Source organism: Camellia sinensis, chromosome 11, assembly GCF_055761805.1.
Source record: "Camellia sinensis isolate YWXY chromosome 11, ASM5576180v1, whole genome shotgun sequence".
In the NCBI taxonomy this organism is placed as follows: domain Eukaryota; kingdom Viridiplantae; phylum Streptophyta; class Magnoliopsida; order Ericales; family Theaceae; genus Camellia; species Camellia sinensis.
This window is the reverse complement of record NC_138971.1, coordinates 49,661,423-49,687,588: the sequence shown is the minus strand read 5'-3', so window position 1 is coordinate 49,687,588 and position 26,166 is coordinate 49,661,423. Positions and strand designations below refer to the sequence as shown.

The 26,166-nt window shown below is 36.1% G+C and overlaps 2 long non-coding RNA genes across 3 annotated transcripts; one reads left to right on the top strand and one right to left on the bottom strand.

Annotated features, from left to right (window-relative positions):
• Nucleotides 1-2,902: 2,902 nt before the first annotated feature.
• LOC114297004 (uncharacterized) lies at nt 2,903-9,942 on the bottom strand. Of its 2 annotated transcripts, XR_014343871.1 has the most exons (9): nt 9,803-9,942; nt 9,555-9,667; nt 9,326-9,431; nt 7,898-7,972; nt 6,896-7,059; nt 6,043-6,101; nt 5,016-5,278; nt 4,091-4,538; nt 2,903-3,181 (listed from the first exon to the last, which is right to left on the bottom strand). It is a non-coding gene; the product is annotated as an uncharacterized LOC114297004 (long non-coding RNA). The 2 variants fall into 2 exon arrangements; XR_014343872.1 differs by lacking the exon at nt 6,043-6,101.
• On the top strand, nt 5,231-5,908 carry LOC114273832 (uncharacterized). The gene is made up of 2 exons (XR_003633215.2): nt 5,231-5,394; nt 5,479-5,908. It is a non-coding gene; the product is annotated as an uncharacterized LOC114273832 (long non-coding RNA).
• Nucleotides 9,943-26,166: the final 16,224 nt, after the last annotated feature.

Sequence of the window (26,166 nt, the reverse complement as noted above, 5' to 3'; positions counted from 1 at the left end):
TTTCATAAGAGCTTCTCGCTCACTCGCGATGTAACTCACATTTGAATTTGTACTACTACAAATGAACTCAAGTCTTTCAATGAAAAAGAAGAAGCAAATAACATCACAAGAGCACTGGAGGTTGTGCCTATAGCTTCTGAGTGTGGAATGTAATTTTGATGCTAGTGTTGAAAGATTAGAGTTTTGTAGACTGTATGGTGGCGTTTACTTTGTGGATTAATTTAAATGAGATTATTAGTGAGAAGATGATTAGTAAAGAGATTATTAATATAGGGATTGTTAGTGAGAGAATTAAGTAAAAGTGTATTTATTTTAATGATAGTGTGGGAGATGGTTAGTGATGGAATTGTTAAATTATTTTTATATAAAATAAATAAAAAAATTATTTTTATATTAAAAAAATTATTTTTATATAAAATAAACTCAATCCGCTCACTATTTTTCTAATCTCACCTAAAATCTACCTAAACTAATTCTCTTACTGGGAGGAATTATTAAGCCCATTACACTATCAATTCCCCCTTCTAAATTAATACCAAACAAACTATTAATAAGACCCATAATCATATCAATCCAATCCCGCAATCCACGCCGGTAAACAAACCTAACCAATAAAATGACTTGATGGTTTGAAAAGTCTCAAGTCATGAGCACCTAGCCATAATTATTATTATAATATAATGTATATAATTAAAAATTATTAAAATATGTAAATAGATTATATTTATGTCCAAGTCAAGTCATCACTAAACGGCTAATCCATGGGTAAAAATTCTTCGACTCCGATTCGTAGCTCGAATTCGGAGGTTTGAATTTGGCTCGAATTCAGAAAAGAAGAAGAGAAGAAGAAGAAAGAGGAAGAAGGAGAACTGGAGGGGAGGGGGCCATCAAAATCGGGCTGGAGGAGGCGGGGCTGCGGGGGGCTGCGACGAGCTGCGGCGGGGCTGCGACGATCGGAACTGCTGCAACGATCGGAGATACTGCGACGATCGGCGGCGGCAAAGGCACAGGAGGGGCCCTTCTCTCCTCTCCTCTCTCTTTCTCCCTCTCTCCTCCTCTTCCCTTCTGTTCTTCTCCTGTGTTCAACGAAAAAGAAGAAGAAAAGAAAGAAAGAAAAGGAAGAGAAAGAAAAGGAAGAAAAAGAAAAAAAAAAAAAAAATCACAAAACGACGTCGTTTTGCGATTCGAGCCAAAATCGGGCCACTTTTTTCGAGCTACCAGTCATTTTCCAAAATTCTTATATCAAGTTTTTGGTGTGTCAGGTTCATAGTGGACAAAGAGTAATGTTAGAATTGCTAAATAATTTATCAAAAAAATTACGAAACACTCAAGTAAGGTGTGAGATAGTGATTAAAAAAAATATATAATAATGGTGTTTGAAAAGTGAGTTTTTATTGTGAAACCCCATATTTTTATATAATAATAATAGTAATATATATTTTTAATTTTCTTAAATAATTAGTCACAATATTTTGAATTTAATAGTCTGTATATTTTTATACTGAACATTTATTTAAAATAAAATAAAATGAAATATTTTTTGACTTTATATTATCACTCAATATAAATTTATGAACCTTATGATATTTTTATTATATTTTTCTCTATATTTTTTTTTGTGACCAAATTACACTGAAACCTAATATTTTATATACTAAAACCCAAAATATATATATATATATATATATGTACATATTTAATCAGACTCTAATGGAAGTCAATTAGACTAATTAAATTAGGTGGGATTTGAGATTAGATATAATTAACTAATTTTGTGTTAATCAAGACTTATTAAGAATATGTATTATTTAATTAAATCAATCTTAATCATAAATTAAACTATGGAAGGATAAAAAAAAAAAAATTATTATGGGTGTATATGAACTAAGGGTGTGTTGAGAAATCCAAGTGTGTGTACAAAGAAATCTGTTTGTGTGTGCATGTGTAAGTGATGTGCTGGAAGCTTGACCAAGGTGCACGTGTGCAATATGTGTCAACAAGAGGGATGTGCTTGTGTGTGTGTGTGCATGTAAGTCTTGAGGTGGACTTCAAAAAGTGTGTGCACGTGTGCTGTGTTGACAGCGAAGAAGAGAGGTGCATGTGTGTGTGTATAACTAAGGAGTTAAAGGTGTTTGGGCTTGCAATTGATGGGTATGTGCTGTGAGAGTCCTAGAGGGAGAGAGAGAGAGAGAGAGAGAGAGAGAGAGAGAGAGAGCCGAGAATGAGAGAGAGGGAGTGAAAAATAAGAGAGTATTGAAGCCTATTCAATTTTCTTTGCTAGAAGGAATTTCATGGGAAGCTAAAAAATTAAAGAAAGGAAGATCTTGAAGGCTAATAGGTAAGAAGACCCTCTCAATCCTCTCATTTTTTTTACATAATTGAAATTTTCAGATTGTATACATATGATGCATTGTCTAAACTGTGTTGAGGCACTGCAGGAATTTTAACTTTTAGTGGCGTTTAAAAAACGCCGCTGTAAGTGTCTAAAACGCCGCCAATTCTTTTTGCGACGCTTAGCTCCGAACGCCGAGGACGCGGCCGTCGCTATAACTTTATGACGTTTTAAAAACGTCGTGATATTAATATAGGCGGCGTTTTTAAAAACGCCGTGAAATGTCCCACTAAACTCATGCTGACGTCATTGGCAACATTTAGCGACGTTTTGGAAAAACGCCGTTATATCTGCTTGCATAAATTTGACCGTTAGTATGTAAGGTTTAAGAGGCGTTTGTAAAAACGCCGTCATATCCTCTTTTTTTTTTTTTTTTTTTTTGAAATTAGGCTAATTTTATTTGATTGAACTAAAAAAATATAGATCATTCCAAATATAAATAACACCCAGCTCATTAACCCAAATTGTTTAATTCCATTTTATCCACATAATAGATAACACCCAGCTCACTAAAAAAATATAGATCATTCCATTTTTCCAAAAAATATAGCTCATTAACAGTTATTACAAGACAATTGAAGATCATTGTGCTGACATCCCAAAGGCCAAACATCTTGCCATTCGAATCAACACTGTTAGAACTGGAAGTGATCACAAAATTGTATATGACTAATGATTGGTAAATGAAAACAAAGCCAAGGTCACCACAACTCTCCATTTGAAGAAGGTATTTCTTATTCCCTCCTTGTACAACTGGGGGTACTTTTTGGAAAGGGAAGCACTGACATCCTGCCAAAGAACATATGTGATCATTCAGTCACATTTAGATTGGTTGCAAAAATAAATGACAAAAAAACGAAATGTGAAATAAAAATTGTGAAACACCCATAACCAACTTTATCCAAAAACAGGTTGACTTTGATATAAACTATATACTTAACATTGTGAAATGTGAAACACCCATAACCAACTTTATCAACCTAATATTGTAAGTAGCAATGGTGCATATATAGCATGCCATGTACCTATAAAAATTCTAGTAGAAAACTATGGTGTTTATAAACTTTTCATTGCTTTTGTTTATAAAAACACAAATAATGAAATAAAAATTTTGAAAAATGACACTAGACTATGTTAAGATGGATGGATTAGGTTTTTTTAAATCAGTATTGCCTAGTGATATTTTCTTAAGTGTGGGACCAACCAATGTAAGTAATACATTTCAAAGCATTGAACTGATTATGGGAAGAAATGAATGAACCCCTGTTTTTGGCCCACCGGACAGCATATGACAAGCGAAAGCACGGTCAAATACAGATCTGAGAAAGAAAAAGGAATAGGAAGATCATGTTTTCTTCACAATATAATTGCACCGCATCTACTATTTATTGTTACTCTTTTCTTTTATGCAGAATTGTTAAAATTTGCAAAATTGACCATTATTTTATTAGTATAGTATCATATATTTGTTTATTATCTTATATGAAACATTCAAAATCTAAAGTCAAATAATTATATATATACACACCCACATATAAAACAACATGAATGTTCACAATATATTGGTTCAGGAAGACAATTTTAGATGGTTACGTAACAGGTTTCCGATACAGAAGACGGTACAGATAAATTCTGAACTGGAAATCTTATTTATTAAAATAAAAGCTAAACTTACTTACTTGACATGTTGAACTTTACCTCATCATCTTCACTTCTCAACCTCCCCGTCAATCGGGGCATAGAGATGTTGGACTCTAGGGAGCTTTCGAATTGCCTTCTTTGGTTTGTATGGGATTCTATTGGTGTTTGTAAATAATATAGATTCTCATCAGCCCCAACCAATTGGGGCTTTTCTTTGAGCACCAACAAGGCAATAATCCAATCTTAAAGATGATATAGAAAGAAGAAAGCAAATGAAATTAAAAACTCACAGTGCATCCACTGCTTATCAAAGCCTTGACAAAAACATCATTTGACAGTACATCCAATTTCTTCTGTTCTTCACCCTGAAAAATGAAACAGATGTGATCTATCGTAGTCTTTAAGTAACACATACCTTTCCTAACTCAACTCCCCACTGGTCAAAGGAGTTGATACCCCAAATGAAGCCTTCAACAGCAATTCTGTGTTCATAGAATGCCAGCAACTGAGGAAGACAGATCAAGATTTGTGGTATTAGATCACATAGGCAGATACGTTGACCACTTAGAGTTAGCAAGAAGACACCAGATATGCACCAAGACCAGAACCAACATCTGCATGTGTTGGATACCCAGTCATAGAGATTCTAGATATGCACTTACGATATAATCTCAATAGACCTCTTGGAACTTCAAACAGCTAAATGTGCTAAAGACAATAATATAAGACTAATTTGAAATTCTTGAAAACCTCTTATTAAAAGGTCAAGTGTCATGCTATACACACTACTCTACAGAAAAAGAAAAATAACATTATTGAACCACTCATTAGCAGCCTCAAATAAGAAATATTTTTACACTTCAAGAAGCATCAGACGTAACTAGTTCATGCATGAATTTACTATTTATATGGTCATTATCTGTAAGAACATTTACTTATTGGCAACTGGAGTACTATATATAAAACAGAGCAAGAAAATTACCTGGTGAATTAATTGGTAAAAGCTATGCTGACCATTTGTTCCTGGTTCACCGAAATCGATTTCACCAGCCTCATAGGGAAGAGCCACACCATGAATTGATAAGATGCTGGGAGACATTCTCACTTTGCCTCATAGGGCAAATGAAACAGATGTGAAGGCTTCATCCTGCAAGATTGTGAAGTCGCCGTGAGCTTCAGGGTGCTTCGACTGCTCATTAAGAACATGTCTAGTAATCGTCATTAGGTCTGTCCTCTGTGCTTCGCCTGTGTGATCCATTAATCATGCTTCATTACTGCATCTACGAACAGGTTCCAAAGAAAGGAAAGATCTATTCAACAAATGAAGGAAATGCCCAGTATTGGGATGAACCAACCACAAAGTAAATGTAGCTAAATTTGGCAATTGTCATCTTTCTATTACCTTTAAAAGGCTAATAAATTTTCTTATATTCATTTAATTTCAGGTATGTTGAAAATAGCAAGTTCCCTAAGGATGGTTCATCACCAAAGTCCCTAAGATACATTGGAAGGTATACAGTTTTTTGGCATTACAAGTTTTATCGCCATGTCAGCATGTCAATCTGTGCCTATGTATCAAGGGTTGAGAGATCTGTGCGTATGTATTAAGGCTCTGATTCAACATAAGGTTTTCACTAAAAGGGCGCGTGTAGTTTACCACATTCGGAGGCGTTTCCATTATAAAACGGTGTCGTTTTTCTTAATAGAATATGCGGCGTTTATAAAACGCCGTTAAATACTAATAACAGTGACGTTTACAGAAACGTCGTTAACAAAACGCCATCAAATCCCCATTTTCCTGTAGTGACTGTACTGTTATTACTTGCAGATGTGTTATTTGTGGTCCTACAAGTTGCACCAACTTGCAAAATCAAAGTTAAAAGTGTCCACGATAATGCTTGCACTGAGTCTTTCTTGCAAGAGGCTGTTATCATAGATAAAGAGTAAGCCCCAAACCAACTCATTCACAAATCATTACAGTATTCTATTCAAACTCTAACAAATCTTACTTGCAGCATTAAACCTATGATATTGACATTGTGGGAGCAATTCGAGCCGAACAAGGGAACTGCAATTTCCAACATGCCAAGTCAATTTCCAATTGTGATTGGAATAAGATTAAAAGCAACAAACTATAATGCATAAAATTATACATGTTCATGTTATATAAGGACAAACAACAATGCATACAATTATACTCAAAATAAAGAATGAGAGCAAGGAGCTTTTACATCAAACTGAAATTTCAAAATAGTTAAATTTGCATTAAATTTGCAGTATAAGGCTTGACATCATTGTTCTTTTTCCATTAAATAAAAATGCTCTCAAATATGCCCTGCCTTAAGATGCACCTCAGTTCAACTGAGTAATGCATATGATAAAGATGCTCTCAAAGTTTGAAAACAGCATAGCACAAGCTGAATACATCTCAGATCAACCAACCACAGTACAAAAAACCTAACTCCATGTTTTGTGTATCAGCATTTTTCTAGCTAATTAAAATAGTAGAAGATTGCCAATACAAATGCAATTAAAATGAGTGAAAACACACAGCATGCCTTATAGTAAAATGTAATTAAAATGGTACTGTCTCCCAAGGAATTCTTTGGATATCTTTACCTCTCCTAGCTTGAGCAGCAGAAGTATCTGTCGTTTTATTATTCTAAATAGGTACCAAACAGTTAGTATTTCATATATCCTGAGCTTGATGGGAAAAAACATCTAAAACTTACTTGAAAAAAAGAGAGAAAAAACATGCCAATAGGAGAGAAATAAACAAGGAAAAGTGGTAAGACTTGCAGTTAGATAGCATATCATGACAACAAACTATGGTTCAAACTTTATAAAGTTTATATCACAAACCAAGTAGTCATATTCATCCACATCAGAGTCTAAGCCACCCATCTCTCTTCCACGAAACTCTTCGTCCATATCATCATCCATATCTTCCATTTCATATTTATCTGCCATGTATTCAGCATCATCCACTTGGTGATGAGACATGGTCTTCACAAGTGAACGTCAACCTAAAATGACTCAAAAACAAGTAACTCAAGAATTAGTAAAACATACACGATAGAACTTCAACCCAACATCCCAACTATCGAAACAAAAATTTAATAACTAAGTTAACACACAATTAATCATCAATGTCCCTCTTTCGTACATTGTCAAGTCAGTTTTAATTCCACAGCCACTCAGTACTGGCCTATGCATGATGATGGGGAATGATGCATAATTGTCAATAAACAATAAGATGTACAGTTTAATAAAACTAACAATTCAAGTCCAAGCACTTTGATGCCACATTGCATTGGGCCACCATACAATCACAACCAAAATGACCTTAATAATTCAGAAACTCTAGTCCAAAGAAGTTCGATAGCACAAAGGCATTGGGTTTCATACTTAAGTCTTTTACAATTCTTAAAGCCAATTTTTATTACTTTAGTATGTCCAAAAAAGCTGAAAATTGTTCCCATTCTCAAACAAAATCAATGTCAACACACAGATTAAAAATAATAATAAAGCAGAAATTTATCAAAAAAACTTAAATTTTTACACAAAAATCACAGGAATAGTATAAATTAAAAAACAATCGCAAACCCTACAAACAAAATGATAAGGAAATAAATTAATTTCCACGTAATAATTGAAAACCCATAAAAACTGATGAAGATCGATATTCCGCTGATAAAGGTCCAGAGGTCCAGCTTTTGCAAGATCAAACCAAAAAAAAACCATAGAATTACCTTTGAAATTGGGCGAATCAAATCTGAGAGCGAGGAATCCAGGATGGTTGATAATCACTTCCAAAAAACAAAAAGTTACAAGTCCATGCCAATGTAGGCCTTGAATACTAACCTTTGAGAAGAGGCTTTAATTTGGACTCCAACCAGTCAATGTTTTTCTCTAAGTAATCCATACAATACACAAGACCTAGTTGAACATGGTAGAAAAGAATTAGCTGTAAGGACATCTAGCTGGAAATTCTTTGCTCGAATTTAAGTCACTAGTATTTTCAAACATCAGAGATTTCTCAGAGAATAAAAGGCAACACATATGATCAAGTTTATAACCTTTCGCAATTTATTACTATATCTCAAACTGTTGCACAAATCAGTCAATCATACTTCTTTTTCTCTTTCTTTAGAAGTAATGAAAGCACTTTTAAAACAAAATAACAATCAGTAGGCCAAAAAAACTATTTTCAGCATACTGCACCTAGATTATGCAGATAGTGAACTTAAAGTGCATCATTTAAGGATACAACAAGAAATGAGGACAGAAGAGAATGGATAGACATGGGAATAGCCTCAAGCTGCATTGGCATGAAATAATTAAGAATTCATCAGATAACTAGTAAGAAGGGACTAATTATCTTATTAAAAAAAAAGAGGAAAAGAAATAAAGACGTTAGGCAAAATTGCTTTACAGGGACAATGTAAAGGGAAGTATTCAACCAGGGGTAAACGATTTATAATTTCTGGAAAATAAGTGGGCTCAGACAACAATTTTTTGGAAAAAATAGAGCCATACACACCAGACTATCAAGCTTTATTGGTGAAGTTATACCTCAAATGAATAGAAACGATTTTGCTTAAGACAAAACCCATAGTCGAAAAAGGACTACTATTACTCTGCTCAACTCCCTTTTCAAAATAAGATACTAAGGAGACTGCACATTGATTAATAGTGAAAATCCAATAGCAATTCAGATCCTCAGCTTAGATCCTTTCAACTCTAAAGATGATACAGGTAATGATGGAGTGAAAAGATAACGAAAGGAGAAGGAAGTGTTGTCAAACAGTTGAGTTAGGCCATTGCCGAGCCACCTAATGTTGGATCTTCAGATTTGGAAGTTTCAAACTCACTCACCAATCCCGGTAATTCATATATATACTTGTTAAAACTTAAAAATTTTATGTTAAGCCATAACAAATGTCCAAGTTGATTTGTTTTTCTTCACTACAAATGTCCAATGCAATAAGTGGGGTATGAATCCAACCAACAACCTTAAAAAAATAATTTAGTTTTCTTTATCCATGCTATCTCTAATTTCTAGTATTAAAAAATTAAAAATTTAAAAAATAAATTAAAAAAATACGAGGACTAAACATGATGGTACTAGGATTCTAGGATAGGGGAAGAAGCTTGAACTTGACTATGAAAAAATAAAAACAAGATTCAGATCATTAGAAGAGAAGCCACAAAAAATTTGAAGTAATTTGAGAGGAAACTGAGAGAGAGAGAGAGAGAGAGAGAGAGAGAGAGAGAGACGGTGGAGCTCACCTTAGTGAAATCAAAATCACCGGTGCAGATGGTGGTGGGGATGGAGCTTCGAAATCAAAATCGCTCTAAAATCACTGAATCTCTGAATCACTGCATCTCTGAATCTCTGCAAATGAGGATCAAGTAAGAATGCCTTAAAACATTGATTTCATAAATCTAAAGAGAGATAGAGATCTAGAGAGAGAGACAGAGAAAGAGAGAGAGAGAGAGAGACGGTGGAGCTCACTACCTCGCTGGTGCAGATGGTGGTGGCGATGGAGCTTTGAAATCGCTCTGAATCTCGAAATCGATCTGAATCTTCGAAATCACTCTGAATCTTCGAAATCGTCGGTGCAGATGGAGCTTCGATGGAGAAATGTGTGCGTGTAAGGGTTGAGAGAGAGAGAGAGAAATCACAGAGATCTTAGTAAAATAACCAAACTACCCCGATCTTCATAGCTGAGCTTCAAGCTAAGACTCAATGTTATGTATACTTACAGGATTGAGAGTGTTGTGTTCTTTGAAGCTCTCTTCAAGAACAGCCGATTGATCTTTCGAGAGATGAAGCCTCTTCCTAGAGTTATCAATAATCGCTGAGAGACAGAGAAAGAGATGTGTGCGTATATAATGGTTGAGAGAGAGAAAGGGCTCAGATTCAAAATAAGGGTTTCACAAAGAAGGATCAGCACGTGATCCTACCGCATTTGGAGGCGGTTTTCAACGCCTTCAATTATAATACGGTGTCGTTTTGGTTAAACAATATGCGACGTTTATAAAAACGCCGTTAAAAATTAAGAAAAGTGACGTTTAAAAAAAAGGTCGTTAAAAGAACGCCATTAAAACCTATTTTTCCTGTAGTGAGGATAATCTATTTTGAATCTGCCAGCATGTTACCCGAATTTTTAGATAATTTTATACTCAAAATTTCGAGATAATTTCTTCTACAAAGTTGTTGATAATGATGCCTAGTTTATCCAGAAAATTTTGGTAACAATTTTTGAGCTTTCTACGATTTTATACAAAATTTTAACTAAATCTGAAACTGTGATGAAAATAGTCTATTTTGAATCTGCCAGAATGTCACTCGAATTTTTAGACAATTTTATACACAAAATTTCGAGATGATTTCTTCTACAAAGTTGTTGATAATGACGTCTAGTTCGTCCAGGAATTTTGGTAACAATTTTTGAGCTTTCTACGAATTTATACAAATTTCTAACTAAATCTGAAACTGTGAGACAGATTTTACCATGTATTTGAAAATTTATTTAAAATTCTATACTAAGCCAAATCTGGTAATTTCTAACTAAAATATGAAATTTGAGAAGTCTAGTTTTATGATAAATTTTTAGATTATGGGTTTGATCTATAAATTTAAGCGTGGAATTAATGTAAGGAAATGTGACAAATCTGTGACCCTTGGAATTTGTTTAGAATTATTTATAAGTTATTTTTGGAAAATACTTTCTGAAAAATAACCATAACATGTTTATTGAGTATCCTGTAGATTGACATGAATTTTAGAGTTGTATAAGTAATGTATTTATAATTTTATTTGCAAGATATATACTCTGAAAAATTTTCTGGACAGGATAACATCACCACTTTAATATTATGCTAGTCCAATTTTGTAAATAAAAAATTTGTGCATGTGTGTATTTATGGTTTAATTCTTGTATCTAAGTTATTATTTCATACCATGGTTTAAATAAATTGTTTATTTAAATTCTGTATTTTTATTTAGTATTGTGTGACACATGCAATATTTTATGATTGGGAATTTTAATGAGTTGGTATAACATTACTTGTGATTAAAAGTTTGGAATTATTTGTGATTAATATCAAAATTAACTGAAATGATTAACAGCATATACAAAGTTAATAATTGACGGTTTACCAATTGTTCGGGGTGAGTCTTGGTTTAAAGACTGTACGGAATTAAGGGTTGACGGTTAACACCGATTGTTCAGGGTGAGCCCTAGTTTTGAGAATTCTCACGTAAATTGTGTTGCGAAACTCTAAGATGGCACGAGACTTATTTGAACCCTTTTCGGTATTCGGTTTTGGAATAAGGGTTGATGTGCAGGTGGCACACAGGGAGGTTACTTACTCCTGGCAGACCGTTTCCTTAGGGCAGACCACGGATGCCACTACTTGGGTATATAACTCCGGACGTGGGCATCACTGGTAGTTACAGTTGGTAACACTTAAATATTTGACCAAGGGAGGGTTTCAAATTAACCGTTGCCATGCTTAGTGGTTGGTAAGTTAAATCTCTTTGGTGAGATTTCGAGTGTCACCTAATTTATTAAAATTATTGAAATTATTCTAATGGTTGTAATTTAAGTTAAATCTCTTTGGTGAGATTTCGAGTGTCACCTAATTTATTAAAATTATTGAAATTATTCTAATGGTTGTAATTTATGTTTACAATTATATTGTTATCTCATGTTTAGAACCTCATTATTTTTCTCTTAAAAAGAATGGTAGGTTGGCTATGTTTTCTTACTGTGTTGCAAAACTCATGGCATATATTTTTGTTGCCCTGGCGTTTTATGCCAGGTTTTGGCCGAGGAAATAATTGAAGCTGAAATGGAGTTGACGCTAACGTAGAGCCTTGGCTGACTTGAAATCATAACTAAAGTCGAATAACTTTATTATCCTATATATTAGCTATTAAGGACTTGGGAGGAGATGGGGGATGAACTCCGTAGATACAGCTCATATGCTTGTCTAGAGAAGTGAAGATACAGCTCATATGCTTATCTTTGTGAAGTGTAGATACATCTCCAATGCTTGTCTAGTGAAGTGTAGATATAGCTCATATGCTTATCTGTTGTAGTATTGATATAGCTCATATGCTTATCTGTTGTAGTATTGATATAGCTCATATGCTTATCTGTTGTAATGTTGATACAGCTCATATGCTTATCTGTTGTAGTAGTGACATAGCTCATAAGCTTATCTATTGAAAAGTTTGTTTGATTTGATATAGCACTAAAATGTATATCATCGTCGTTTGTGAAGTGTGGAAGTAGTTTATGTGTTATTGATACAACACCAAAACGGGTATCCACCTTGATTTTCAAAGTGTTCTAGTGATGAACTACAATCTCATCAAATGTTTGGCCAGAGTACTGAGCCTTGTTTTCAAACCCAAAGTTGAATAAGAAATGGAAAGTGAATTGTAATATTGAATTGACTGTCATGGAATTGTAATAAGATGTAAATGGAAGTGTAAGTATTGACCCTATCAGTTGCTAATCGTTTAGGTATTGTTCATAGTCGGTTTAGTATATTCCTACTGGGTTGTGGCTCACCCTTTATGGGAACATCATTTTCAGGTACAGGTAGCACGCCACCTCTGAGGACATAGCTTGGGAGGCTAGGGGCAAACATACTTTTGTTGCCTTATTTTTCTTTTGATGTATTACATGTAAATTCAAGCCAAGGGCTAAATGTGTAACCGAGTCAATACTCTCTTTTGTAACCAAGTGTTAACTTGGAAAGCCGTAAGCCCGTAGGGCATTTGCTTTTGTTGTTAACGTGTAATAATTTTGTAATGAAGTACTCTGATGAATTGATGAAATGTGGATCTTTTGTATATAAATGTATGTTTATATTGATGGGTTTAATGTCTTTTTTTTTTTTGAGGGCGTTACAACTTGGTATCAGAGCGTACCGGGTTCGAATACTTTGGGTACGTGGGAAGTGATTAGGATCACAATGGGTTTGTCTCGCTTGATAGAGACTTAGATGTAGTGTCTTATGCTATGTGTTTAAGTGATAACATGTTTATGTGATTATTTGGGTATGGGATTTAGTTTCTAGGATGTTGATTGGATCCTTGGGTTTCTGGGAGTCTTGTTGGAAAGGCACTTGATCAATGCTGTTTCTAACCGGAACTCTAGTAACGCCTCGGGACTATCATTATCTGGAAATGAAATTCGTAAATGCTTATGTGTTTATGTGCTTACGTGGGGTGAATTACAGTTGTCCATGTACTGGGACGTGAGTGTTTAGTTTCAGCACATGCATGAGTGTGCTAACGTGTCTCTGTTACTTTTATTAGGATGCCAAAGCGAGGAAGTTGCGATTTCCCTCCTTCCGCTCGGGAAGAGTTGCGGAAACAGTTTGTGGAGTTACGCCAAGGTACTACACCTTTGGTGCGGTTCGAAAGATGGTTTGCTAACCTGTCGAGGTTTGCTCCAGAGTTGGTGGAGACGGAGGAATTGCGTTGTTTTGAGTTTGAGAGTAAGCTGCGTGGCGACATCTGTGATAGGACTGCGGGGCCTTGGCATAGAAGTTATAGGGTGCTTGTTGAGGCGACTGCCCATGTAGAGGCTGCGGTGCTAGCAATGGGGCAGAGTGGGGAGGAAGCCACCTCGGCGACTCCTGTGACTCAGGGTGTTGGTAGGCCTTTCAAGAGGCAAAGGGGTTTAAACTCGCAATAGGGAGGTCGGGCTAGAACTACCCTTCCAGTGTCAGATTTGGGTTCGGAAGAACATAAACAGAGGGGTGTCTTTTGTTTCAAATGTGGTCTATTGGGCCACAAGGTTTCGGGTTGCCCACAGAGGAAGGGGGCAGGGTTAGAAGTTCAACCAGTAGTTGTACCACCAGGATCATCTAACCAGCCGGGTTTTGGGCCGATCAAATGCATAGTGGGGAGGCAGTTGTTGGGGTCTTCATCAGCCCAGGTTTTGAACCAGTCTCGTACTCAGGCACCGCCTACTTGTTGGATGTGTAATCAGCCAGGTCATATTCGACGTTTCTGTACTCAGCCGGGGGCTTCTTTAGGGGTTTTGCAACCTAGCCAGGCTCAGTTTCATTCGACTGGGCAGGAACAGTATCGTTTTGGGGGACTAGCAGGCCAGATTGTGAGGGCCTCAGTAGAGTCGAGTTCCCAAGCCCCAGTTGGAAAGGTTTGTAGTTGTTCCAGGTGTGGACAGAGGGGGCACGTCAGTAGTTCTTGTCGGTGGCTTGTAAGTTCGTAGGTTATCTTATGTTCGGGGATGACCAACTTCGGCGGTCCAGCAAGGGACGGTAGTAGTAGTAATACTGATGGGATGGTTTTGTTTTGACTAATCCGTTTTGTAATCAGTGGATTATTGTTTTGTGATCATTGGGTTCCGTTGTGTAACCAATGTGTTTTGGGAATGTTGAAACATCTAAATTGTTTGTTTATCCATATATATACATATATGCTTTGTTTGTTAGTTTCCTTGGAATGGGTGAATTGGAGCATGTTGTAACTCTAAAGTTTTATTAATGTATAAGGTTGCTGTAAAACCACAAAATTTTTTTTTTCGTATTAGTGCATTATTTTTATTATTATGCGTGTGACTTGATTTGGGAAAGATGAGGGCTGAGGGGCCGTGTTTTCAAAACTTGAAAGAACCACCGAGGGGTGCGTGTCCTAGCCAAGGCAATATTGGAGCGAGGACTGTTTTACTTGCCGAGTGTGTGGAATTTCATGGGTATTACCCATTTAAAATTTTGTGCGTGGTATAGCTTTTGGTCTACTGTTGGGAGAACTCGAGAGGATGTGAAGTGTGCGATTAATACTAGATGTAACACGTATTTAATATGGTATCCTATGGGGGCATAGCGCATAATTTTGTTAAGGTTGGACTTGTACCTTCGTGGTAAGTAACGTTGCCGAGATTGCAGGTGTACTGATTGGCCGTTTTAAGTGAGGGGATGTTAGTCCCTATATAAGGTTGTGATTGTTGTATCGGGAGCGATGTGTTGTGGGTAGCTGGTACTATATCTCGGGCAGTAATATAATGGGTGTTTCCCTAAGTTTCCAAATTCCTTTATTTGGATCGAATGTGATAGGTTCGTACCTTAGCACTGGTCAGGTTAGAGGATGTTATCAGAAGGGTTAATTGGGTATATAGCCCGTGGTTAGAAAGTGACCCGTGGATGGAGTCACAGTGGTATGGTGTTTGCGGATGAAGATGTGGGTTAATGACGAGGGAGGCGAGGACTTTTACTCCTCTGGAAAATTAGAAGAGTGAATCTTTGAGAGCCTTGTCGGTGACTTATAACGGTGTCGGGGTTTGGTTCATGATGGTTGCCTAGCGATAGTTTTGACTAGTGGTTTAGCACAGAGGCCGGGCCTCTTGATGGTACTCACGAGACGAGTTACTGGGGGATTCAGTGTGGGAGTAAGAGGGCTTCCAAAATAAGGAGGTTTGCCTAGTACGGTTGAATGTGTTAGATGTGATGGTTTCAAGAGTTGCGCGGTGTTGGCAAGACTATGTGAGAATGTTCGAGGGAATGTGAGAATTGTATCTCGGGTTAGTGGAAATGGTACCTGTATGTTGGTTCGTGTTTTGGGTCTTGCTAGTCAGTGAGTCCGTGGTGACCCCATCGGTTGTACAGGGGTAGTGTTCGTATTGTGATTGGTTATCAATTGTTGGGTTTAGGTTGTGAGTAGATGCTGGTAGCACTCTTTGAAGGAAGAATAGTTCGTGTTCTAGAGTAAAAAGTATAGCGTTGGTCAAAGTGGTCCTTCGTGTTTGGGGTTGTTACGATTGAGGTTGACCATGTCGGTCTTCGATCAAGGAAGTGAGCAGGCTTGCTAGATAGCCATGGCGGGGGATGGTGATTCCCTTAGACGCAGTGTTGATGCGGTTCAATTTTAGGAGATCCGGAGAGATTCCAAAATTTGTGGTTTGTGTAGAGAACTCCGTGGTTGGGGTTAGTGGTTTTAGTGGCACGTCAGTGTGTGGATTACTGAGTGTAGAGTTTATTGAGTTGATTAGTCAGCTTGTCGGTATCAGGTTTTGGGTTGGCATTGGTCACCTTAAGTTTAGTCTCGTTCATTGTAGACTTTGTATGTTGGTTAGGGAAAACTGAAACTAATCGAACATTTGTCGTTGAATCTGACGGTTGGAATAATACATCTAATATATGTATTGATTGATCATTGTGAATGATTGGCTTTTTATACATTATGTATGTATGATGTTTGGTTTGATATTGATACAGCACTATAATGTGTATCATTTGTGTATTTCTGAGCCGTGTTTATGATTATAAAGTGGTTAAGTAAAGGGAGGTGGGATAAAATTGCAAAACCATGAATTTCTTATACCTCATGTGTTAATAGTACTATTGTTATTTCTATTAACTATCATTATAGAAATGTTGTGTTCCGTGTTGGTTGTGGCATCACCATGCGAGTGACGGTTGTTGATAGTGTTATTTTGGAAAGAAATGGAAAACAAAATTTTCCTAGTGTTTGGGACCATTTAATTCAAGGATTTTAAAGAATTTCAGATTAATCTTTTGGGCAAATAAACCGTGGATGACTCTGCGTTTTGGGTAACACTGTATTTGTGAAAAAAATGTTTACAAAGCTTTTGAGTTTTCGTTTGGAAAAGGCAAAAATTTATTCCGGGACTTTAACGTTGAAAATTTGAACACCCTTGAGAAATGCCTCTTGACCAAGAAAATGTTTTCTTACTATCTACTCTAAAGATTTGCTTTGGTCGGGTTGTTGAGTAGTGACTTAGCTTGAAGCACCAGTTGGTTATCGGTGAATTGTTTCGGGGAAGGTTTGGTTTGTTGAGGCTTGCGTACCTAAGGTGTTGTCGTTTAGAATGTGTTCCCTTGGTTAGTCTCTTCCTTGGTAAGAGTGAATCGGAGGTTTGTTGTGAAAGTAATTTCTTTCCTTGGGGCTCGGTTGTTGAATGCTCTGTGATCAATTGGCCTTGTGTTTTGGCGTACCATTAATTTCGGGGACGAAATTCTTTAAGGGGGGGAGGTTATAGCGATCCCGGTTTTCCCTTTCGTGCTTAACTGTAATCCGGATTCGGTTTCGTGAGGGTGTTGTTGTCTTATCCTCTTTCTATCCCTTTCTCTTTGTGTTCGAACTTTGGGTTGTGTTGGGCAAGTTGGGAATAAGTTGGTTGTGTTTTAAAACGTAAAATCTTTGCCCAGTTTTTGGTCTCTCCGCTCGAGCGGCGCTTTTGACGCTCGAACGGGACTCTGTTGTTGCTTGTCCGCTTGAGTGAGGGTGTTGGCGCTCGAGCGGGGAAATCACCCATCCAGTATTTCGTCTGCAGTGGTAGACGCTCGAGCGGGAGTTTGTGTCGAGCGGGTAGTTTGACGCTCGAGCGGGAACCATGTCTGTAAAAGTTCTGGGAGCGTGCATCCGCCGCTCGAGCGGGGGATTGGACGCTCGAGCGGGGGTCTGTGAGTGACGCTCGAGCGGGGTGTTCGACGCTCGAGCGGGGCGACTTTTATATAAAGCCGAGATCCGACTTTTTTGTTCACTTTTCAACATCTTTTCTCTCTCTTACTTCTCCAAAAAGGTATTTTGAGAGTTCCTCTCACTAAAACCCAAACTTCTCTCTTAGGATTGATCTAGTAGGAGTTGTTTTCTCACCTTGGGCCTTTACAAAAGTTGTGTTGATCGTCGAGGGCTATCTTTTAATCTGAAAATTTCGGGATTTGGAGCATTTCCGTTTCTTCATCTTCTTCGTTGAGCCCCATCATTCGAGGTAGGGATAACCTACTCCATCTTATGAGCTTTGTCTTTGAATTTTAGCATTTTGATATGTCGGGGGTTGTTGGGTAATTTTGAGAAAGTTTGGGCCTTTGTGTAATTTTACAAAAGTCGGGGTTTTAAATATATAAACCTATATGCATGTTAGGCATAGAGAAATGAGATTAATGTTGGGACATTGATGGGAATGGAACCTTAGGGTTGTTTTGTGAGTTATGGTAATTTTCCCTAATTGATTTAATTAATTAATGCATATAATTAATTGAAGAAAGCGAGGAATTGAATTAAGAATGTTGGAATTGGGAATGTATGGGATTAAAGAGTGTAGGCGAATCTTTTATTGCTCATCTAGTTGAAATGTTGATATATTATCCATTTGTACATTTATTTCCTGCTTAGAAATAATTGCTTTGGACTACCGGCGGAGGGTAGTGTTGATTGTTGTAGACAATGCATGATGATTAGGCAAACTAAAATTAATCAATTGGGTGTGTCCTAGAGTATGACGGTTGATAGAATACATTAACTTTATGTGTTGGTTGATTGTGCATATGGCCAATGTGTTTATACGCATTATGTGTAGATAGTTGATAGAATACATTAATTTTATGTATTAATTGATTGTGTGTAGAACCTTTGTGTTTACATGCTTTGTGTGTAGATGAGGAGATGGGGGATGTACTCCGCGGTTTAGGGAAAGATGGGGGATGTACCTGTAAACCAGATAGGATTGGGAGGAGATGAGGGATGAACTCCGTAGATACAGCTCATATGCTTGTCTAGAGAAGTGAAGATACAGCTCATATGCTTATCTTTGTGAAGTGTAGATACAGCTCCTATGCTTGTCTAGTGAAGTGTAGATATAGCTCATATGCTTATCTGTTGTAGTATTGATATAGCTCATATGCTTTTCTGTTGTAGTATTGATATAGCTCATATGCTTATCTGTTGTAGTATTGATATAGCTCATATGCTTATCTGTTGTAATGTTGATATAGCTCATATGCTTATCTGTTGTAGTAGTGACATAGCTCATAAGCTTATCTATTGAAAAGTTTGTTTGATTTGATATAGCACTAAAATGTATATCATCATCGTTTGTGAAGTGTGGAAGTAGTTTATGTGTTATTGATACAACACCAAAACGGGTATCCACCTTGATTTTCAAAGTGTTCTAGTGATGAACTACAATCTCATCAAATGTTTGGCCAGAGTACTGAGCCTTGTTTTCAAACCCAAAGTTGAATAAGAAATGGAAAGTGAATTGTAATATTGAATTGACTGTCATGGAATTGTAATAAGATGTAAATGGAAGTGTAAGTATTGACCCTATCAGTTGCTAATCGTTTAGGTATTGTTCATAGTCGGTTTAGTATATTCCTTCTGGGCTGTGGCTCACCCTTTATGGGAACATCATTTTCAGGTACAGGTAGCACGCCACCTCTGAGGACATAGCTTGGGAGGCTAGGGGCAAACATACTTTTGTTGCCTTATTTTTCTTTTGATGTATTACATGTAAATTCAAGCCAAGGGCTAAATGTGTAACCGAGTCAATACTCTCTTTTGTAACCAAGTGTTAACTTGGAAAGCCGTAAGCCCGTAGGGCATTTGCTTTTGTTGTTAACGTGTAATACTTTTGTAATGAAGTACTCTGATGAATTGTGGAAATGTGGATCTTTTGTATATAAATGTATGTTTATATTGATGGGTTTAATGTCTTTTTTTTTTAGGGCGTTACACCTTATAATTTCATTGATGTTGTATTTGGATAATGTTAAGTTTTTATTTAATATTATTTGAACATTTGGTTATGTACGAGAGTTGGAATGCCCTATTAAGATGTCAACTTTTTAGTTTATTAAGTCATTTTGTTTATTTAATTTCCCTTGATGTTTCAAAAAAAAATTTTGGAGCGTCACATTTATGTAGTTTTTTTAGATATAGGATATTATTGAAGAAATTTTTTTTTTGTGTTTGGGAAGATAGTTAGATTTTTTTGTGGTTGGATGTGATACTTGGGAGAGAAAAAATGAAATGATTATGGGATTGGATGTGATATTTTGTTTGGATGTGTTTTTTTTGGTTTTGCAAAATTTGTCTTTTAGTGGAAAAAATGAGAAAAACCCAACTAAAATTCTTCCCAAACACCACCAAGAAATAAATTACAAATACATTTCCTGATGTTTACTTAAATTATAAATTATTTCTTATAGTTTTAGAAATTACATTATGTCCCTTGAGATTTTTAATTTCATAACAAATAGGTCCTTTTATTAATAAATCATCAAGTTAATTAATAATTTTTAATAATGTTAAAATTTTATTTCAATTAATAATTTAGATAATTTTATTATTGTATAAGTGAACAATTAGAAATTTTACTTTTTCAATTAATTCTGTTAAATAAAAAATTTTGATAGGAAGATATTTGTAATTTTTCAAACCATAAAGACAAGTCGTATTTTAAGTAAAATTCAAGAGGTGTATTTGTAATTTATCTTTAAAAAAGTACATTTATGTCAGTTACATATTGCATAAGTGTTTTTTTGCAAGTAAATGTAATGGGGTTAGTGTTACAAATTAATCTAAAATTGAGGGATATATGATTATTTTTAAAAGAGGCTGTTAGAGTCAGTCAAACGAGAATAAGGTAAAATATTATATATAAACGTCCTCTATTTTAGTGGGGTTTTAGGGGTCCAGGCCTTCTAAGTTGGTGGGATTGCTAAGATATGGGGTATAATATTTTGTATATTTTGTAGAATTATTATGAGTTTTTATAATGTTAATACAAATTATTATAATTATGTTACGAAAAGATGTACCATAAAAAAAAAGTTTTAAATGCAAATTATTATGGTTATATAATAAACTAATATGATAATGTTATGAATATTTAAAATATTACATACTATTATGCTGAAAAAGTTATTTAACTATTGTGATTTTGTTATCAATTATTGTAGTGTAGTTTTGGAAAGGCATACCGGATGTATTTTTAAGCGTGTACCATAGTTATGCTTGTTTTATTTCCTAAACAAAAACCACCAAAGTATTTTCATAATTAATTTATTAGTATATGATAATTTCAAAATTTTGTGTATGCAATGTAATTTATAATTCATTACCATTTATGTACTGGATGAATTGTGTGATATTATTTCTCATTTGCATTTTTCTAATAGTAAATTATTGAAATTTAAGTTCATGGAATACATTTTTGTAATTATTTTTAGCTTTATTTTAATAGTGATTTGTTCATTTTAGTCATATAAATTAGCAACAATGATTTATCCCACTAAAAACATCACTACTAATAGCACTAATGCATTAAAAAAGTAAAAAAAAAAATACAACTCCAAGACCAAAACATCACATCATTAATGACGGGACCCACTGCCACCTAATTAGTGGGAGCACTAATTAGTGCTCCCAAGCATTTTTCATAAATTAGACTAGATCCAACTTCTTAGACTTATTTAATACTTTACTTTTGAGTCTTCTAATAATGTAACCTTGACTATACCCCTAATTTTAACAGTTAATCATGGGTCTCGAAAAACTCAATAACGGCTTAACTTATGCACCTTAATTTTAAACATCAACTTCATGAAAGTGCATAAGATGACTTGGTAGTTTAAGTCATGAGCACCTAATCAATTAATGGGTTAGGTTTGTGTCCCGTGGATACTTTAATAATATAAACCCTTCATTTTGTTGGGTTTTATGTGTATATTATTGATGGAAAAAAAAAAGGATTGATTTGATAATTATAGCTATATATATATTTTATATTTCTCTTAAAAAATAAACAATAAAATAATGAGATTTTTTTTAAGGTCCCTAGTATTAAGATTTTATAGCATAAATGACATTCAATATTTTAATAATGTCTAAGATCCCTCAAGTTGATCTAGAGAAAATTCACGTCACAGAGAAAATTGGTCCAGACAAATTTTGAAAATTTCTCTGACCTTCTCTAAACTTCCCACTGTAAATTTCTAAGCCCTCCCCTTCTCCAAATTTCTCTGCCTTCCATATACTTCCCATTCTCCCAGAGAAATTTCTGTCTTTCCACAAAATTACATCTCCAGAGAAATTTTAAACTTCTCTACCCTCCCTGCCTCTCCTGAACTCAATACTCCAGAGAAATATTTCTCTGACTTCACCGGCCTTTAATTGGTCAAAATGAATCTAGAGAAATTTGAAAACCCAGAGAAAATTGGTCAAAATGAACCTAGAGAAATTTGAATTTTCTCTGGGTTTGAGTGAAGAAGCTATAAAGATTTGAAATTTGAAATAAAAAACTGAAATAGTTGTAGGGGAATTTGAAATGTAAAGGTTGTGACAAAGTGTTGTAGGCATTTATGTAATAGAATAGTTAGAACAGATGTAATATACGTGTGTTATGCATTTCATGGTTGTTTTGGTGAGATTGAGATTAGTTAGTAGTAGTGGGTATTTGGTAGCTGATGTGAATGTGATTTGGGTTTTTCACAGATTGTGGGCTCCATTGGAATCTAATGGTCTAGTGCTGTCGAGGCGTCGACATGATCAAGAAGAGTTGCAGATCATATCTAAAGACTGCAAGATTGAGAAGGTCTCTCTGTGTGTGTGTGTTAGACACTGAATTTTTATATATACATTGAATTTATTTGAGTTGTTTGGTCTATGCTATGTTGAATCATTTCCCAAAAGCACATAAAAACACAAATATATCTATTGAATTATTAATATTTTTCTAAATTCAATCTGACAGAAGCCTGGACTAGATGGGAGTGTAATGGAAGAGGTTTACAAAACCCAGAAAGCAATTCAGTGAGCTTCGACTCCTTATTTCTCTGCCTTCCATATACTTCCTATATACTTCCCACTCTCCAGAGCAATTTCTCTGTCTTTTCACAACATAACCTCTCTAGAGAAATTTTGAAATTTCTCTGGCCTCTCTGCCTTTCCTGGACTCTAAGCTATTTTTTATTTGCCTCTCTTCTTGGACTATCATACTTATGAGAAAGAAAGGGCCATACAAGAAAGAGATTAATTGAATAAGCCTAGGAAATTAGGAATCAAATCAACCAATAGAAAGTGAATGTCGCTGCAGATTATGAAGGCCAGACCTCACTAGACCTGGGAAAAAACACGTTCTCTAGCGACAAATATCCTTCTGCCTGTATATGTGTGTGTGTGTGTCTGTGTATATATATATATATATATAGAGAGAGAGAGAGATAAGAATGAAAATGAGAAATTCAGGGCATGAATTGATTTTGAAGACCATAACAAAGTGATATAAGTAAAAACTAACTTTATGGACAGCAATCCAAGGGCATTTTGAACAAGGGACCCATGACCACTGAGAGAGAGAGAGTAGTGGAGTTAAATCTCTTCAATTTCTCAGTGACAGCAAGTGCAGCAACACAGAAGTCACTCGACGAAGGGGTACCATCCCACGTCAAGATATCAATCTTTGATCCATTCGAGACCATCACAGCGGAGACAGAATTAGCGATTGTGACCTCGCGGTTCTCGAGGACTTAGAGGGAGTTCTTGGTCTAATAGTCGAGAGTTCTGATCTTGTTCATCAGAGCCTCGGACTGCTTCAGGAGGTTTTGCATAAGAGAGGAGAGAGATAGAGAAAGATTCAGTAATTGAGAAGTTGACAGAAAGTATAGCGATCCCGGTTTTCCCTTTTTGTAATTGTTGTATTCCGGACTTTGGTTCCATGGAGTTGGTGGTTGTGTAACTTGTTATCATCCTTTAATTCCATATGTTTGAGTTTTAGGATGTGTTAGGCGTGTTTCGAGCAGGTGGGTTGAGCCTTGGTCTAAAATCTAGTTGCAAGGTTTTTGGTCGTTCTGCTCGAGTGGGTCGTCTAGCGCTCGAGCAAAGATTACACACTCCCAGTATTTTCGTGGTCTACAAAACTTCTGCAGGTGTGATTTCTACGCTCGAGCGGATTTCCTGCGCTCGAGCGGGTCGCGCTCGAGCGGGATAGTTGGCGTTCGAGTGGGTGGTACATTTTTGGTGTAAGTTCTGGAAGGGGGAAATCTATGCTCGAGCGGACTGGTTTTCGCGCTCGAGCGGATGTACTTTATTCTTGTGTCTTGGAGCTCGAGCGAGCCTTCTTGCGCTCGAGCGGACCTAGTTTTTTGTTCTTCACGCTCGAGCGTTGTGTTTTCCGCTCGAGCGGGAATGTCGTATAACAGAGGGAAGTTGGGCATTTTTGAATCATTTTTCTACACTTCCTCTCTCGTTCTTACCTTCTCAAAAAAACGTTTTTGAGAGCCTCTCTCTCTAGAAACTCCCTTCTCTCTAGGGTTTGATCTAGTTAGAGTGCTTTCCTTTCCTTCGGCCTTTGTAAAAGTTGTGTTGATCGTCGAGGGCTACACTTTGATCCAAAAATTTCGGGATTTGGAGCATCTTCATTTTCGCCATCTTCTTCGTTGGGTTTCATCTTTTGAGGTAGGGATTCCTACTCACTCTTATGGGTTTTGACCTAGATATTGAGTTTTTGTATAAATGGTTTTGGGTTTTGGAAACTAGGATTTCAAATGTATAATTTTGAAAAGAGGGTTTTGTTCATTTTGGACCATAAACGTGTATTTGGGTTTCAAAATGAGCATGTTGATGTTGTTGGTAATATATGGACTCTTGGAGTCAATATTGAGAATAAGGGGAATTATGCCATGTTTGGATATATTCGGGTCATTAGTGTAATTCATGACATTTGTTGAGAAATTGTGGAATTGAGTTGAATATAATGAAATTGGCTCATTATGAGATGGATTAGTGAAGTTGGATTTATTAATCGCTCACTTTTGGAAATATGGATATTTTATCTATTGGTGCTTTTATTATCTGTTTAGAAATAAATGTTTTGGGCTACCGGTGGAGGGTAGTTTTGATTGTTGTAGACAATGCATGATGATTAGGCAAACTAAAACTAATCAATTGAATGTGTCATAGAGTATGACGGTTGAAAGCATACATTAACTTTATGTATTGATTGATTATGTATATGACCTTTGTGTATATACGTTGTATGTGTGTGGGAGGAGATAGGGGATGTACTCTACGGTTTAAGGGAAGATAGAGGATGGACCTCTAAACCGGATGTTGTTGGGAGGAGATAGGGGATGGACGCCGTTGATACAGCTCATATGCTTATCAGTTAATGTATTGATATAGCTCATATGCTTATCTATGGAAGTGTTGATATAGCTCATATGCTTATCTGTTGAAGTGTGGATACAACTCATAGGCTTATCTATTGAAATGTTGATATGGCTTATATGCTTATCTATTGTGAAATGGGAAATGTTTAATATGAGTCACTATCTCATACAAATTGTAGGCCAGGTTCTGAGCCGTAGTTGTGAATTGTGAATTTGATAAGAAATGGATAATGAAATGAAATACGGACACATTTGTCATGTAATGAAAGTGGTGTAGGAATTGGTTTATGAGAAATAAACATTTATAAATTGCTAATGTCTTAGTTACTGCTCATATTGTGTTTAGCATATCTCTACTGGGCGTTGGCTCACCCTTTATGGGACATCACTTTCAGGTACAGGTAGCATGCCACCTCCAAGGACATAGCTTGAGATGCTTGGGACTGTTGGACCATTTTGTGTTTTGGTTGTATTACATGTATATCAAGCCAAAGGCTTTCTTTGTATAGAGTTAGCACTCTCTTTTGTAACCAAGTGTTGACTTGGAAAGTTGTAAGCCTTTAGGGCATTTACTTTTGATGTCAACATGTAATACATTTTGTAAGGATTACTCTGATGGAATACAATTATGCTTTATCTTCTTATGTCTAAGCATGCTATCGTTGGTTGATTTATGACTTTTTTTTTAGGGCGTTACAACTTGGTATCAGAGCGTACCGGGTTCAAATACTTTGGGTACGTGGGAAGTGATTAGTATCACAATGGGTTTGTCTCGCTTGAAAGAGACTTAGATGTAGTGTCATATGCTATGTGTTTAATTGATAACATGCTTATGTGACTATATGGGTATAGAATGTAGTTTCTAGGAAGTTGATTGGATCCTTGGGTTTCTAGGAGTCTTGTTGGAAAAGCACTTGATCAATGTTGTTTCTAACCGGAACTCTAGTAACGCCTCGGGACTGTCATTATCCAGAAACGAAATTCGTAATTGCTTATGTGATTATGTGCTTACGTGGAGTGAATTACAGTTGTCCATGTATTAGGACGTGAGTGTTATAACTTCGGCACATTTGTGAATGTGCTAATAGTCTTCGTTACCTTTATTAGGATGTCAGGACGAGGGCGTAGTAGGCATGGCAGGCGTGGTAGGCAGGAGATGCCTTTACCGG